The sequence below is a fragment of the Bos grunniens genome, chromosome 23, assembly GCF_055505025.1.
Source record: "Bos grunniens cultivar Pamir isolate PY7600 chromosome 23, Bosgru_T2T1.0, whole genome shotgun sequence".
Taxonomy (NCBI): domain Eukaryota; kingdom Metazoa; phylum Chordata; class Mammalia; order Artiodactyla; family Bovidae; genus Bos; species Bos grunniens.
This window is the reverse complement of record NC_141187.1, coordinates 49,930,843-49,943,383: the sequence shown is the minus strand read 5'-3', so window position 1 is coordinate 49,943,383 and position 12,541 is coordinate 49,930,843. Positions and strand designations below refer to the sequence as shown.

At 51.9% G+C, this 12,541-nt stretch overlaps 1 long non-coding RNA gene across 2 annotated transcripts; it reads left to right on the top strand.

Moving 5' to 3' along the window:
• The first annotated feature begins 517 nt into the window (after positions 1-517).
• On the top strand, positions 518-5,738 carry LOC147347805 (uncharacterized). Of its 2 annotated transcripts, none has more exons than XR_015152805.1 (2): positions 518-812; positions 4,641-5,738. It is a non-coding gene; the product is annotated as an uncharacterized LOC147347805 (long non-coding RNA). The 2 variants fall into 2 exon arrangements; XR_015152806.1 differs by lacking the exon at positions 4,641-5,738 and adding an exon at positions 1,639-2,629 and having other exon boundaries at positions 550-812.
• The last annotated feature ends 6,803 nt before the right edge of the window (positions 5,739-12,541 follow it).

Below are 12,541 nucleotides of genomic sequence, written 5' to 3'. Positions count from 1 at the left end.
TTGGCACCCAGGCAGGAAGGTCGGGCCCAGCAACGCTGTTGATTATGTGCAGTGGCCATTCCAACCCATCCGGGTTTGCCAGTGCCCAGGACAAGCCTTCATTCTGCAAGTGTCTGTCACTTCCTCCACCTCCTGTTTCTCCCCCCAGGTCTACCTCTTTCTCTGAGAACCTTCCCCCACCCACTCGGCCAGAGAGGAGAAACCACGCTCTGAACTCTCCCTCTGGCCAGAGATGATGATGAGACCAGTGGCAGATGCTGCCTGCAGATCCTCTCGAAGCAGACCTGTTGCTGAGTGCTGGGGCTCTGCCGGAGGGGCCACACTGAGTCAGAGCCCCCCACCCCAGGTACCACGGTGCCCCCAGCCCACATCGGGCCCCGTGATGGCAGCGAGGCCTTGCAAAGACTTGGTCTACGGGGAGAGGAATGAAGCAGGCATGCCTCGGAGATGAGAGGGCGGAGGCAAGGGTGTGAGGCTGCGAGGAGGACTTCCCAGCTCCCATGACGTCAGCCTGCCGTCCCTGCCGGCTTCCGGACCCTGACACGGTCCAACAAGCCCTTCTTCACCCGGGCTGAGTCGCTTCTTGTTTCTTGCCACCGAACCGTCCTTGACTAAGACACCTTACAACACAGCTGCTGGCTCGCCCCCGCCACCCACTCCCTCGTTCTTTTCTTCTCCCGGAATCTGTTTTCCCGTTTCTATTGAGACAGCCACGCTGCACACACAGGGCCTGAATTTTCACTTGAACAAACGCTGCCTGGCCTGGGCCCAAAGAGGACAAGCAGCAACCCCGTGACTTGGCCACACAACAGGTGAGCCGCGCCGTGCCAGCACGCACACTGACTTGCCTCGGACCTGCCGAGCTGACTGTGAGAGCCTCCTGACAACAAGCCGGACCGCCTGGGCCGGAATTCCTCTGGACGTTTGCAGCAGCCGTAGCCTGAGAGCCACGGGAGGCGCTGGGCAGCCAGGGTGGAGCTGTGTGGGGGGAGACAGGTCGGGGGTAGGCTGTGTTCAAGGGAACATTCTTCATCCCAAATCACTCAGAACTTCAGCCATGAGATTAATGGTTGCCGTGGCAACTGATCAGCCCGGGAGGCTTCTCACAGCTCCTCAGAACGAGTGTGTTAGTCGCTCGGTTGTGCCTGACTCTCTGTGACCCCCATGGACTGTGGCCTGCCAGGTTCCCCTGTCCATGGGGATTCTCCAGGCAAGAATACTGGAGTGGGTTCCCATTTCCGTCTCCAGGTCACCTTCCCGACCCAGGGATTGAACCCATGTCTTCCGTGTCTCCTGGCAGGCAGGCGCTTTACCACTAGCGCCCTCAGGATGAGGGGACCCTCTCTAACATGCCAAGATCTGCCACGGGCCAAAGTTGTCTCTTGCGTTTTGGCCAAAAATAAACTTTCTTTTGCACATTCTATGGGACTTTTTGGAAAATTTTCTCTCCTGAGGAAACGCCACGTTTTTCTCTTGGTGTTTTATCTGACACTACACTTCGGCTATTCCCTCAAAGAAGAAGTTCCTACCGCCTTGGGGGCATTTTTCTCTCGTGCTGTAGTTCGGGGGGCATGGGTCTGTTTCAGTTACTTCTCTTCACTCAGTCTTCCTCCCCTGGCGCCCCTCCCTCTCCTCCAGCCCTCACTCACTCCCAGATGAGACACTGGGCATCACGTGGTTCGCAGATTCGAACGCATCCGTTTAGGAGCACCTCCAAACGAAAGGATGCCCTCTGGCAAGCATTCTGCTCTAACAAGTGGCAGGTCCCCCTCCCCTGTGGACAACGCACAGCCATGAGAACCACGAGTCACGAGACTCAGTGAATCCAGGGCACGTCCTTCCCTGCAGCCTGCTCTTCGAGGGACCGCCTCTGAAATAAAGACTGGTCCTCCACGTAAGAAAGGGCACAGACACGTTCTTTTAGTTCATTTGCTTCTTTCGCTTGGCTTTTTGGTTGATTTGCCAAAGTGGTAGTGACTGTATTATACAGACCTAACTCCTACAAGCACATGTCTCCATCAGCGTGAATAAGCAAAGGACTTCCCTGGTGATCCAGTGGTTAAGAACCCACCTTCCAGGACAGGGGAGGCGGGTTCAATCCTGGTCGAAGAACTGAGATCCCACATGCCACCAGGAAGCTCAGCCTACACTCCGTGACTGGAGAAGCCCAGTACCACGGCTGAGACCCAACACAGCCAGATACATAGAGACTTCTTAAAAGAAATAAAACAATAATTATGGGCACATGATTAGAACTGCACCTATCATGCTTGTTTTTGACATGATGACTACAGAAACTGGCACCACAGGAGGAGGAGAAAAAGCTGACTGGGGTCACAGACACCCTTGGCTTAAGGGGCCCTAGACCGGCACCACCATGCCCCTGTCCTTACCGCTGGTAATCGGTATAAATAAATCAGCTGTGATTTATTTTGCTGATGTATAAATGCATGGATTTTATGTTCCATCTTGTATGCCATATAGGCATTCCTTGGTGATATGTAGAATTGCTTTTGTCAGCTTTGATTAAATAGCTCATGGTTTTATGTTTCCAATAAGAAAATATATCTGTGAAATACCTTTATTATTGAAAATCCTGCAATAAAAAACAATCCTGGTGCCTGTAAAAGTTTCTAGCTATTCTTTTCAACTATTAAAGCAATTATTTTTTAACTCAGTTTTTTGATAAGCCAAAGTTTCTTAGAAATGCAAGTATGATCTTAATAGAAAATAGAGTGTACTGTGAAATATCAGTTAACCAGAACACCCTTTCTGGTTAAGCAAGCATTAGATACAGCAGAAGCACAGGGGACTCGGCTATGGGGAGGGTGCCTGCCGTCCATCAGGGCACCGAGGCCTGAGGGAAGTGTTCCTTGCAGAGACTCTGGTCCTTCTGCTCTAACTCTCTGTGAACCAAGTCACACCTGCCTTCTCTCTGGTGTAGGAACAGCCCACCAGAAGGAAAGACCCTGGGTTCAGATGCTCAAGCCACATTCCTTCAGTGCGAAGTCACTAATAATTTCACCAATATAGAAAGATGGTTCCCATATATTGTTAACTAAAGCATCAGTTTGGAAAACAGTAAGAATTCAGTTTTGTAAAGGGTACACCCCAGGACTGGGTTAGAGAAAGGGGTTGGGTGATGAAGGCAGGCTTAGGAGAAGCACAAGGAGATGGTTGCAATGATGCAAAAATGAAAGTGATTTGGACCAGCACACGGAAGAGAGGGCTAAGTGCAAAAATTAGTTGCATGTTGATTCGTTGGATTGCAGGTCACTGAGATTTTCATGGAGGTTACCTTAAAAACCTTATTTGGGCTCAAGCGCACCTCTCATTCACTGGAACTGGATTTTAGCCATTGCTGTATAAGAGGAACTGGCCAGTCCGTTTTATCAGTCAGGAGAGGCTGGGCTATATGCACAGCAAGCATGGCCGCCACCTCTGTTGATAAACCGCAAGCTTATTCCCTCTCCCTCTACTGCCCAGGGACTTTCCCGGTGGCTCAGATGGTGAAGCATCTGCCTACAACGTGGGAGACCTGGGTTCGATCCCTGGGTTGGGAAGATCTCCTGGAGAAGGAAGTGGCAACCCACTCCAGTATTCTTGCCTGGAAAATCCCATGGACAGAGGACCCTGGTAGGCTACAGTCCATGGGGTCGCAGAGTCGGACACGATGAGCAACATTTACTTTTTGTTTACTACTGCCCAGCGCAGATGGGCTCAGCATAGTCTCTGGAACACAGACTGACAGGCTCCATGCAGCACATGCGCCACAGCCACCGCCACGGCCAGGAGGAAGCGTGGTGAGTTTATCGCTTCTGCTCACATGTAATTGGCAAAGCAATACTCGTTTCCTTAGTCGGTTTGGTTAGCAGGAGTCATTGCCCCAGATAACACTTAACTGACAAAATCCAGTTTCAGAACCGAAGAATTTGACGTCTCCATTAAGAAAATGCCCCTAGAAAGACTCAGATCTACTCTGATAGATAGATAGAAAGCGTATATATGTGAATACACATGCATAGGTGTGCTTGTAGAAAATACAGATGATGGAGTTAAACGTTTATGGAGCCTGGAGGGACCCTGCAGGAGAATTTTCTGAGTAAATACTTCACAGAGGCAGAGCTGAGCACAAGAAATGTGGCTTTGAAACCAGATAGTCTTGCTTGTTACTCTCTCTGAGACTTGCCAAGCTAAGTTCTCAGCCACTCAGCCTCAGGGTCCTCATATGTGAAGTGGATACAAAATCTACCACGCGGCTCTTGTAAAATAAAGTACCCAGGGACATAATAGGGAGTCAGTGAATGTTAGTTGCTGTTTATTTTGCTTTGTTCAGTAAAAAACAAACAAACAAAAAGCTTTGTGATTATTTGCTTTGTCTTTTTTTCCCCCTAGGTCACACCCTACGGCATGCGGGATCTTAGTTTCCTGACCAAGGATCAAACCCCTGTCCCCTGCAGCAGAAGCAGAGTCTTAACCACTGGACCATCAGTGAAGTCCCTGCCTTGTCTCCTATAAAAGGGCATATATGAACATCCCTACTAATCGACATTTCTCATTAAAAGGGTACTGATTACTAAACATTTCATTTAAAATGTGCATTAGCATTAAAGACAACTTCTCTCATTTTCTTTTACTAGATGATTCTAGCTGTGTTCTCCCAGAGGAAATGATTCGATTGAAAGGTTGGGAGAGCAAGTCTGCCTTCATCAACGAAGCCTTGGAATCGTGAATGAGTTTTACCTTCAAGAACTTTTTGTTTGCACACTGAAATATTTCACTTTGGAAACTGAGTGCTGAATGTGAAGACCAGTCAGCAGCGTGCTGATTTTCTAATCCAAGTTGTCCCAGGTGTTAAAAGATGTTGTATGGTCCTACACCTGCAGCTGATATCTTCATTCCATTTCAATTAGTCCTTTTGTGCATGTTAACACCCATCCGTTCTTTCACACAAGCTGATCCTTCAGGCCCTGAACACCCCTCCCCTACAATTTTTTAAGCAACGAGTTTCAATTGCCTGTTGCAGTTTCGACTCGTTCCCTGCCTTGTGGGTGTTTGCTGCTGCTGCTGCTGCGTCGCTTCAGTCATGTCCAACTCTGTGCGACCCCACAGACGGCAGCCCACCAGGCTCCTCCGTCCGTGGGATTTTCCAGACAAGAGTAAGGATGTGATATCCACCTGTAGGAAGATGGATTCCTTGGTTCTTGAGATGATACATGAGAAGCAGATCCAAATGAAAATACTTTCTGCCCTGGGTCTTAGAGATGCTCGCTTCAGTTCCTGAAAATGCACATCTGAATCTAGAAGGAGCATTTGTCTCAGTCAAGACCCACAGGGATCCGCCTGGAGCCATGGTCGACAGGCCAGCACCTTCCTCCTGCCAGCTCACAGGACGTCCCAGACTTTCTCTGCAAGTGGCCCATGGTGAATCTTAGTCTCTGATGTTGTTGAGAAGCAGAACATGTGTTACATGAATATTTAGTTTATGAGAGAGATAGCAGAAAACATCTCTTTTCTGCCCTCAAGTAGTAGAATTATGGCTATGTTTTTATTTCCATCCAAAAATTCACATAACATTAAAAAGGAAATGTAACACAGTAATTGAAACAAATTGGAAATTTCTATGGCCATAACATTTATGAGTTCAAATTTCATGTGAGCACATGGAAATAGTTAGTGAGCATACGTTGGCAGCATCCAAATTACACCTAATAAAATGGCCACAGAGAGAAAAGTAACGTAAGATGATTTACTTATCCTACCTAATTCGCTGTTTTATTTCAATCCGTAACTATTCCCAGTCAACCAAATGCCACCAGTCTGCTTACCCTGAATTGTTGGTAATGGCTGCTGGTGCTATCTGTTTGCTCGTTGGTAATGTTTTCTTTGGCTGGTCAGAAATTTAGCAGGTGTGAAACGGAGTCCTGTTCCCTTTGCAAGCTTCTTGGTCATCAGGGCCGAGCTAAGAAAGATTCGAAAGATAGAGAGCAATTGCACTCAGCTACGCAGCGCTCCTGTCTACACCCCAGATTAAATCTGCGGGTTTGCAGGGGTGGGAGGAGGCATGGGCCAGCTGCTCCCTTAAGGAATGAGAGAAATGCCCTGGCTCCCTGTGCCGCGCGATGACCCTCTGGAGCAATGGCGAGGCTCACGGCCTCTCAGTGGGCCCTAGGCTCCTCTCGCTCCTCTGTCTCCAGGCTGCATCCATGACAACCTGGGCTTGTCACCGTTCTCTGTAAAAGCTGGATGTTCCCTCTGCGTGCGGGCACACGCACGGAAGTGCACACTGGCGATCCCCTCACTTCACAGACACCACTCGATGAAGAGTGAAGTGTCTGGGGGACCGGTGATATCTGTGGAGTTCTATCATGACAGGAGACCGGGGCCTTTAACCTGTCAGCTCTAAACCGGGGTGAGCGATGCCCATCCTGCCCACCACGCGCAGGAGGCGTGAGGATCCAATCCAAGGAGAACGAGAGGAAATACGCACACGTTCGGGGAACTGTCCGATCTCACCCAGATGTTATCCAGGAGTACTGAGGCCTGGGATGTGCAGTGAGCTTCAGATGACTGTTTAGCCGAATTCACTACAAACACAGAAAAGATCTACTTGGTGGTGGAGGGGGCGGTGACGATGCTTTGATGAAGCAAAGTAACTGGACGACGGGATGCAGGCCTCAGGGTCCCTCCTCTTGGGATCACCCCGACCAAGAGCCAGAAACTCCATCTGTGAAAGCTCACAGGGGCACGTCCCTGGTGCTCCAGTGGTTAAGACTCTACACTTCCCCTGCAGGGGGCATGGGTTCCATCCCAGGGCAGGGAACTAAGATCTCACATGAAGCACAAAATGACCACGAAAAAAAATAAAGAAGAAAAGAAAACAAGCTTACTAGGCGGTGCGCCTGGGCGTCCCGCCCACTGCCCCTCTACGACTGCTCTGCCCCCCTCCCATCCTTTCCCCCCCTTCCACTCCCCAACCCCCGCTGCCCGCTCCCAACACTTGCGCAGAAGCCGTCAGGACCACAGCCCCTCCCCATCCTCTACTTTATCTAGAAGCTCTTTCAACATGGAGAGCTAAGCGGGGAACTTGGGTCTCCTCAACAGACTCTGACAGGGGGCCCACAACTGAGGGGGAAGGCCGGCAGGAGAAAGGAAAGGGCTCAGAAGCTCCCCCAAGTCACCGAAGCCAAGCTGGGGAAAACTCCCCGTGTCTCCTTCCAGCCACAGGCCCCAGATGGCCTTATGGGCACGTCCCTGCCCGTAGGGCAGTCTGGATTCCTCATGAACCGACCACCCACGCGTCAAGCCCAGCAGATAGGTGGGCGGGTGTGAGGGGCACATGGCCTGGACAGCCTCCTCGCCCACCTGTCCTGTGTTAAACCTCTAGCACCCAGAAGAATCTGAAGCCTCGGCGTCTGGGCTGTGAGGACAATAAGCTCATTTCAACCCTGTCATTCCTCGGCCAAGAGTGCTTGGCCCTCCATAATAGATGACCTTTTGTTTCCTTGAGGGTCGGTCAGTGGCGTCACAAGAGTCCAAGAGTTGGACACAACTTAGCGACTAAACCACCACCAGGCTTCCCTGGTGGCTCAGATGGTAAAGAATCTGCCTGCAATGCAGGAGACCCGGATTTGATCTCTGGGTCAGGAAGATCCCCTGGGGAAGGGAACAGCTACCCGCTCAGCTCTCTTGCCCGGAGAATCCCGTGGTTGAGGAGCCTGGAGGGCTACAGTCCATGGGGTCGTACAGAGTCAGACACGACTGAATGACTAATGAGATAGGATTCAGGTCCTTGTGCCTCACTGTAAAATGCCGGCAGCTCACCACCAGCCAAGAGCTGGTGTGAATTAATGCTGACCCTGGGTCAAATGATGGGCCCAAATCTCTGAAACCTCGGCCCTCAGAGGGAAGGAAGCTTCACCCGGAGAAGATGACACATAAAATGGGTCCCTGCCCAGAAGAGCTTACATGGTAACACGTCCAGGGGAAGGAGAAAAACATGTTTTCCCCATGCGGCATGTTGCTGAGATCTTGCTCTTAATGGCATAAATCTTTGTAAATCCTCCAGATTGAAAGATGAAGCAAGGGAAGCGAGCGGGTGAGGCAGGAGGCATTTCAGGCTGCCTGTGGGTAACGAGACAAGCCTCGGGGCAGGAGGGACCATGGAGGAGGGCCCATGAGGGGCAGATGCTGCTGGTCCTGCTGCAGAACCCCTCCTTCTGCCAGCCCCTCTGAGAGCCACCAGGCTGTCCAGCCTGGCCTGGCCCACCTCTGGGCACCTCCCTTTCTCAAGAAGAGCTGCCAGCCCTCTGATGAGCCGGGGGCTTGGGTCAGCAGTCTTCCCGGCACCTAACCCCAAACCAGGCACACAGAATTTGTGCACAATAAACACAGATTTTGAGAACAGATCAATTCATTAACACGCCTGCAGCATACAGCCCTCCCCGAGGAACTTTCATTCCAGGACAGATGTGAGACGCATCCCTTGGTCACTTCTAGATGTGAATGTCTTAACTATGTCACACGCCCAGCATGTGATCACTGAGTTATGGTTCCGTTCAAGCTGAAAGGAATCTTAGATATCAGCTAGTCTGACCATTTCCTCTTCCACATGAGAAATCTGATTGATTCTATCAAGTGGGGGAATATCTTAATTACTTGCGAAAACAAAACCTTAGTACCCTGAAGGCAGATCATTTCCCCCAGGGCTAGCATAAGGACCACAAACATCTAGCCCGACCTGTTGATGGTTCTCATTAGGAGGGTTTCTCTGGGTGTTTACATTGGAAATTCTACAAGGTCAGGGAGTACATTCTGAGTGAGAAAGAAATCAGCTTAAATTTTTCTTTTTTAAGGTTATAAGGATATACCTAGCAGTAGGAGCACCACCCTTATGGCAGAAAGTGAAGAGGAACTCAAAAGCCTCTTGATGAAAGTGAAAGTGGAGAGTGAAAAAGTTGGCTTAAAGCTCAACATTCAGAAAACGAAGATCATGGCATCCGGTCCCACCACTTAATGGGAAATAGATGGGGAAACAGTGGAAACAGTGTCAGACTTTATTTTTCTGGGCTCCAAAATCACTACAGATGGTGACTGCAGCCATGAAATTAAAAGACGCTTACTCCTTGGAAGGAAAGTTATGACCAAACTAGATAGCATATTCAAAAGCAGAGACATTACTTTGCCAACAAAGGTTCGTCTAGTCAAGGCTATGGTTTTTCCAGTGGTCATGTATGGATGTGAGAGTTGGACTGTGAAGAAGGCTGAGCGCCGAAGAATTGATGCTTTTGAACTGTGGTGTTGGAGAAGACTCCTGAGAGTCCCTTGGACTGCAAGGAGATCCAACCAGTCCATCCTGAAGGAGATCAGCCCTGGGATTTCTTTGGAAGGAATGACGCTAAAGCTGAAACTCCAGTACTTTGGCCACCTCATGCGAAGAGTTGACTCATTGGAAAAGACTCTGATGCTGGGAGGGATTGGGGGCAGGAAGAGAAGGGGACGACAGAGGATGAGATGGCTGGATGGCATCACTGACTCGATGGACGTGAGTCTGAGTGAACTCCGGGAGTTGGTGATGGACAGGGAGGCCTGGTGTGCTGTGATTCATGGGGTCGCAAAGAGTCGGACATGACTGAGCGACTGATCTGATCTGATCTGAGCAGTAGGAGTGAAGGTCACTCAGTTGTGTCCAACTCTTTGCAACTCTATGGAGTATACAGTCCGTGGAATTCTCCAGGCCAGAATACTGGAGTGGGTAGCCTTTCCCTTCTCCAGGGGATCTACCCAACCCAGGGATCAAACCCATGTCCCCACATTGCAGGCAGATTCTTTACCAGCTAAGCCACCAGGGAAGCCCAGGGATGTACCTACCAGCAAGCACGTCTTTAAAAATTCTTCTAGGGCCTTCCTTGACGGTCCAGTGGTTAAGACTCCACACTTCCAATGCAGAGGGTGAGGGTTCAATCCCTGGTAGAGGAACTAAGATCCCACATGCCCCCACGGCACAGCCAAAAAGAAAAGTTTTAAAATTCTTCTAAATTTAACATTTACTGAGTAACACCTGTAAGGTGCCCCAGCATGTACCCTGTGTGTGCGCGACATCGCTCCAGTCATGTCCAACTCTTCTCGACCCCAGTGACTGTGCAGCCTGCCTGCACAGTCCAGGGATTCTCCAGGCAAGGACACTGGAGCAGGTTCAGGGGATATACTCCCTGGGATTGAACCCACATCTCTTACATCTCTTGTGTTGGCAGGTGGGTTCTTTACCACTAGCGCCACCTGGGAAGCCAGAAGCCAAAGGTAAATTCAGTATCCCTGCCTGCTGCAGAGACTCCCCATTTTGTGAGATCTGACAAACACATACAAATGGTCCCAACAGAGCCAGATGCCGGGAAGACTGAAGCACCCACTCCAGCAGGGAAATGAGGTTCAGAGAGAAAGCAGACTGGAGGCCCTGGGCCCGGCAGATGGAGAGGCAGGACGCGACCAGGCCGTGAAGGGGGACAGAGGGTCTCCAGGCAGACAGACAGAGCCAGCACCGGCCGCAGGAAGGACTCGACATGGGCTACACCAGGGATGCACAGGAATAGCTTTTATTTTGTACCAAGGGCGTGCCAGGCACTTTTAAAAAACGGAATCGTTCAAGACTCATAGCAGCCAGTGAATCAGGCGCCTCCATTTTCCAGAGAAGGAAGCGGAACCTTGGAAAGATTAATAACGGGTCGAGTGAGGGTCAAGATGACATAACGCACACGGGGCACAGCCGGGCAGAAAGCCCCGAGGGGCTGGCTCCAGGGTCCCGCTTTAGCCAGCCCACGAGGCCGCCTTTCGGGGTGGAGGGAGACCACAAACCACGTCTCAGGGCAGCAGGGCTGGGCCTGGGGACCAGGGAGGAAACAGGGCCACTGGAGAAAGAGGAAGAGGACAGAGGAGGGAGGGAGGGAGCACAGAGCAAGGGCTGTGACCCCGCTTGCTTCTAAGGTGGAGGTGACAGTGAGCGTCAGGGTCGGAGCAAGCAGGCGACGGCCAGGAGCAGCAGCAACCGATCGAGATCACGGGCCGGGGACTGAGGGGCGGAGGGCAGAGGGGGAGGCCCGGGCTAGGAAAGAGTAAGGGCCATCCCTTCCCCAAGACAGGATGAGAGGGAAGGAGAAGGCGGCGGAAGGGAGGGCGGAAGTGAGAAAGAGAGGGTCCCAGCAGCGCCGGGGGCTGCCCTTCTCAGCCAGCCCCGGGAGCACGTCCGCTCCCGGCCAGGAGGCGAGCAGGGTCAGCGCAGGCCTGAGCAGAGTGGAAACGATGTGGAGCAGCTGTCGTGGGAATCTGATAGGGAGCTAAAAATGGAGCTCAGGAAGACGGCCACGGGCGCGGCAGAGCCCGACGGCAGGACTGCAGGGGGTCCGATTACTGCGGGCGCCCCAGTCCCTTCATCAGAACCGAGCAGAGGGGGGTCGGGAGGGGACGAGAGGGCAGAAAGACGCGGCAGAAGGCCGAGAGGGAAAGGGAATCCGAAACTTTTGAGGACTTTGCCAAAACAGCTAACATGGACTCCAAAACACCACGGGGAGGGAGGCAACGCGTGGCCAGGAGGGTCCAAGACGCGCAGAGCTGGGAGGGCTCAGGGGCCACGGGGAGGGCGCAGAACAGGCTTGGTGGGAAGGCGGGAACAGGGCATGGAAGGACAGCTCTAGAGGGCATTTCAGAGATGACGAGCTCACAGGAGGCAAGATAAGGCCCGGGTGTGGCCGTGTGCAAGGAGAGAGCCCTGACGGAGGAGGGGAGGAGAGCAGGGTGGGTGTGGGGCCTGGGGAGGACTGGAGCTTGTGCAGACACCACCTGCCGAACGCACAGCAAGGGAGGAGGCCAGGCTGAACCAGAGAGCCAGAGAGGAGCTGACGTTACTGGGGATGCACAGTGCCATTTCTACTGCAAGTGGCACAGGCAGTGCTGCTCCCCACCCAGCCCACGCCTAGAATGAAAAAGCAAGTAAAACAGGCTTCCTAGAGTTCTCCCCGAGAGGCTGGGACCCGGGAGGAGAGAAGGGAAGCCAGGCTGCGTAAACGGTATAAATGGAGGGACGGCCCACGGGTGTCGGCGGTGGGAGAGCCTCAGATGTAGGGAGCGTCTACTTCTCTGACCTTCTGCCTTAAACAAAGCCGACCCACTCCTCTCTCCTGTGTCCAAAGCTCAAGATAAAAGGGCCTCCGATCATCCCACCCGCTAACCACAGCATGAGCTCCAGACTCCGCGGCTGGCTTCTTCGTCAGCTGCTCCAGGCCTGTGGGGACCATCTCCCGCCCAGCCTAAGTTCACCCTTTTGACTTGTTGTTCAGCCACGAGGTCATGTCTGACCCTTTGCAACGCCATGGACTGCAGCAGGCCAGGCTTCCCTGTCCTTTATCTCCTGGAGTTTGCTCAAGCTCATGTCCATCGAGTCACTGATGCTGTCCAACCATCATCCTCTGTCGTCCCCTTCTCCTCCTGCCTTCAATCTTTCCCAGCATCAGGATCTTTTCTAATGAGATCGGCTCTTCATATCAGGTGG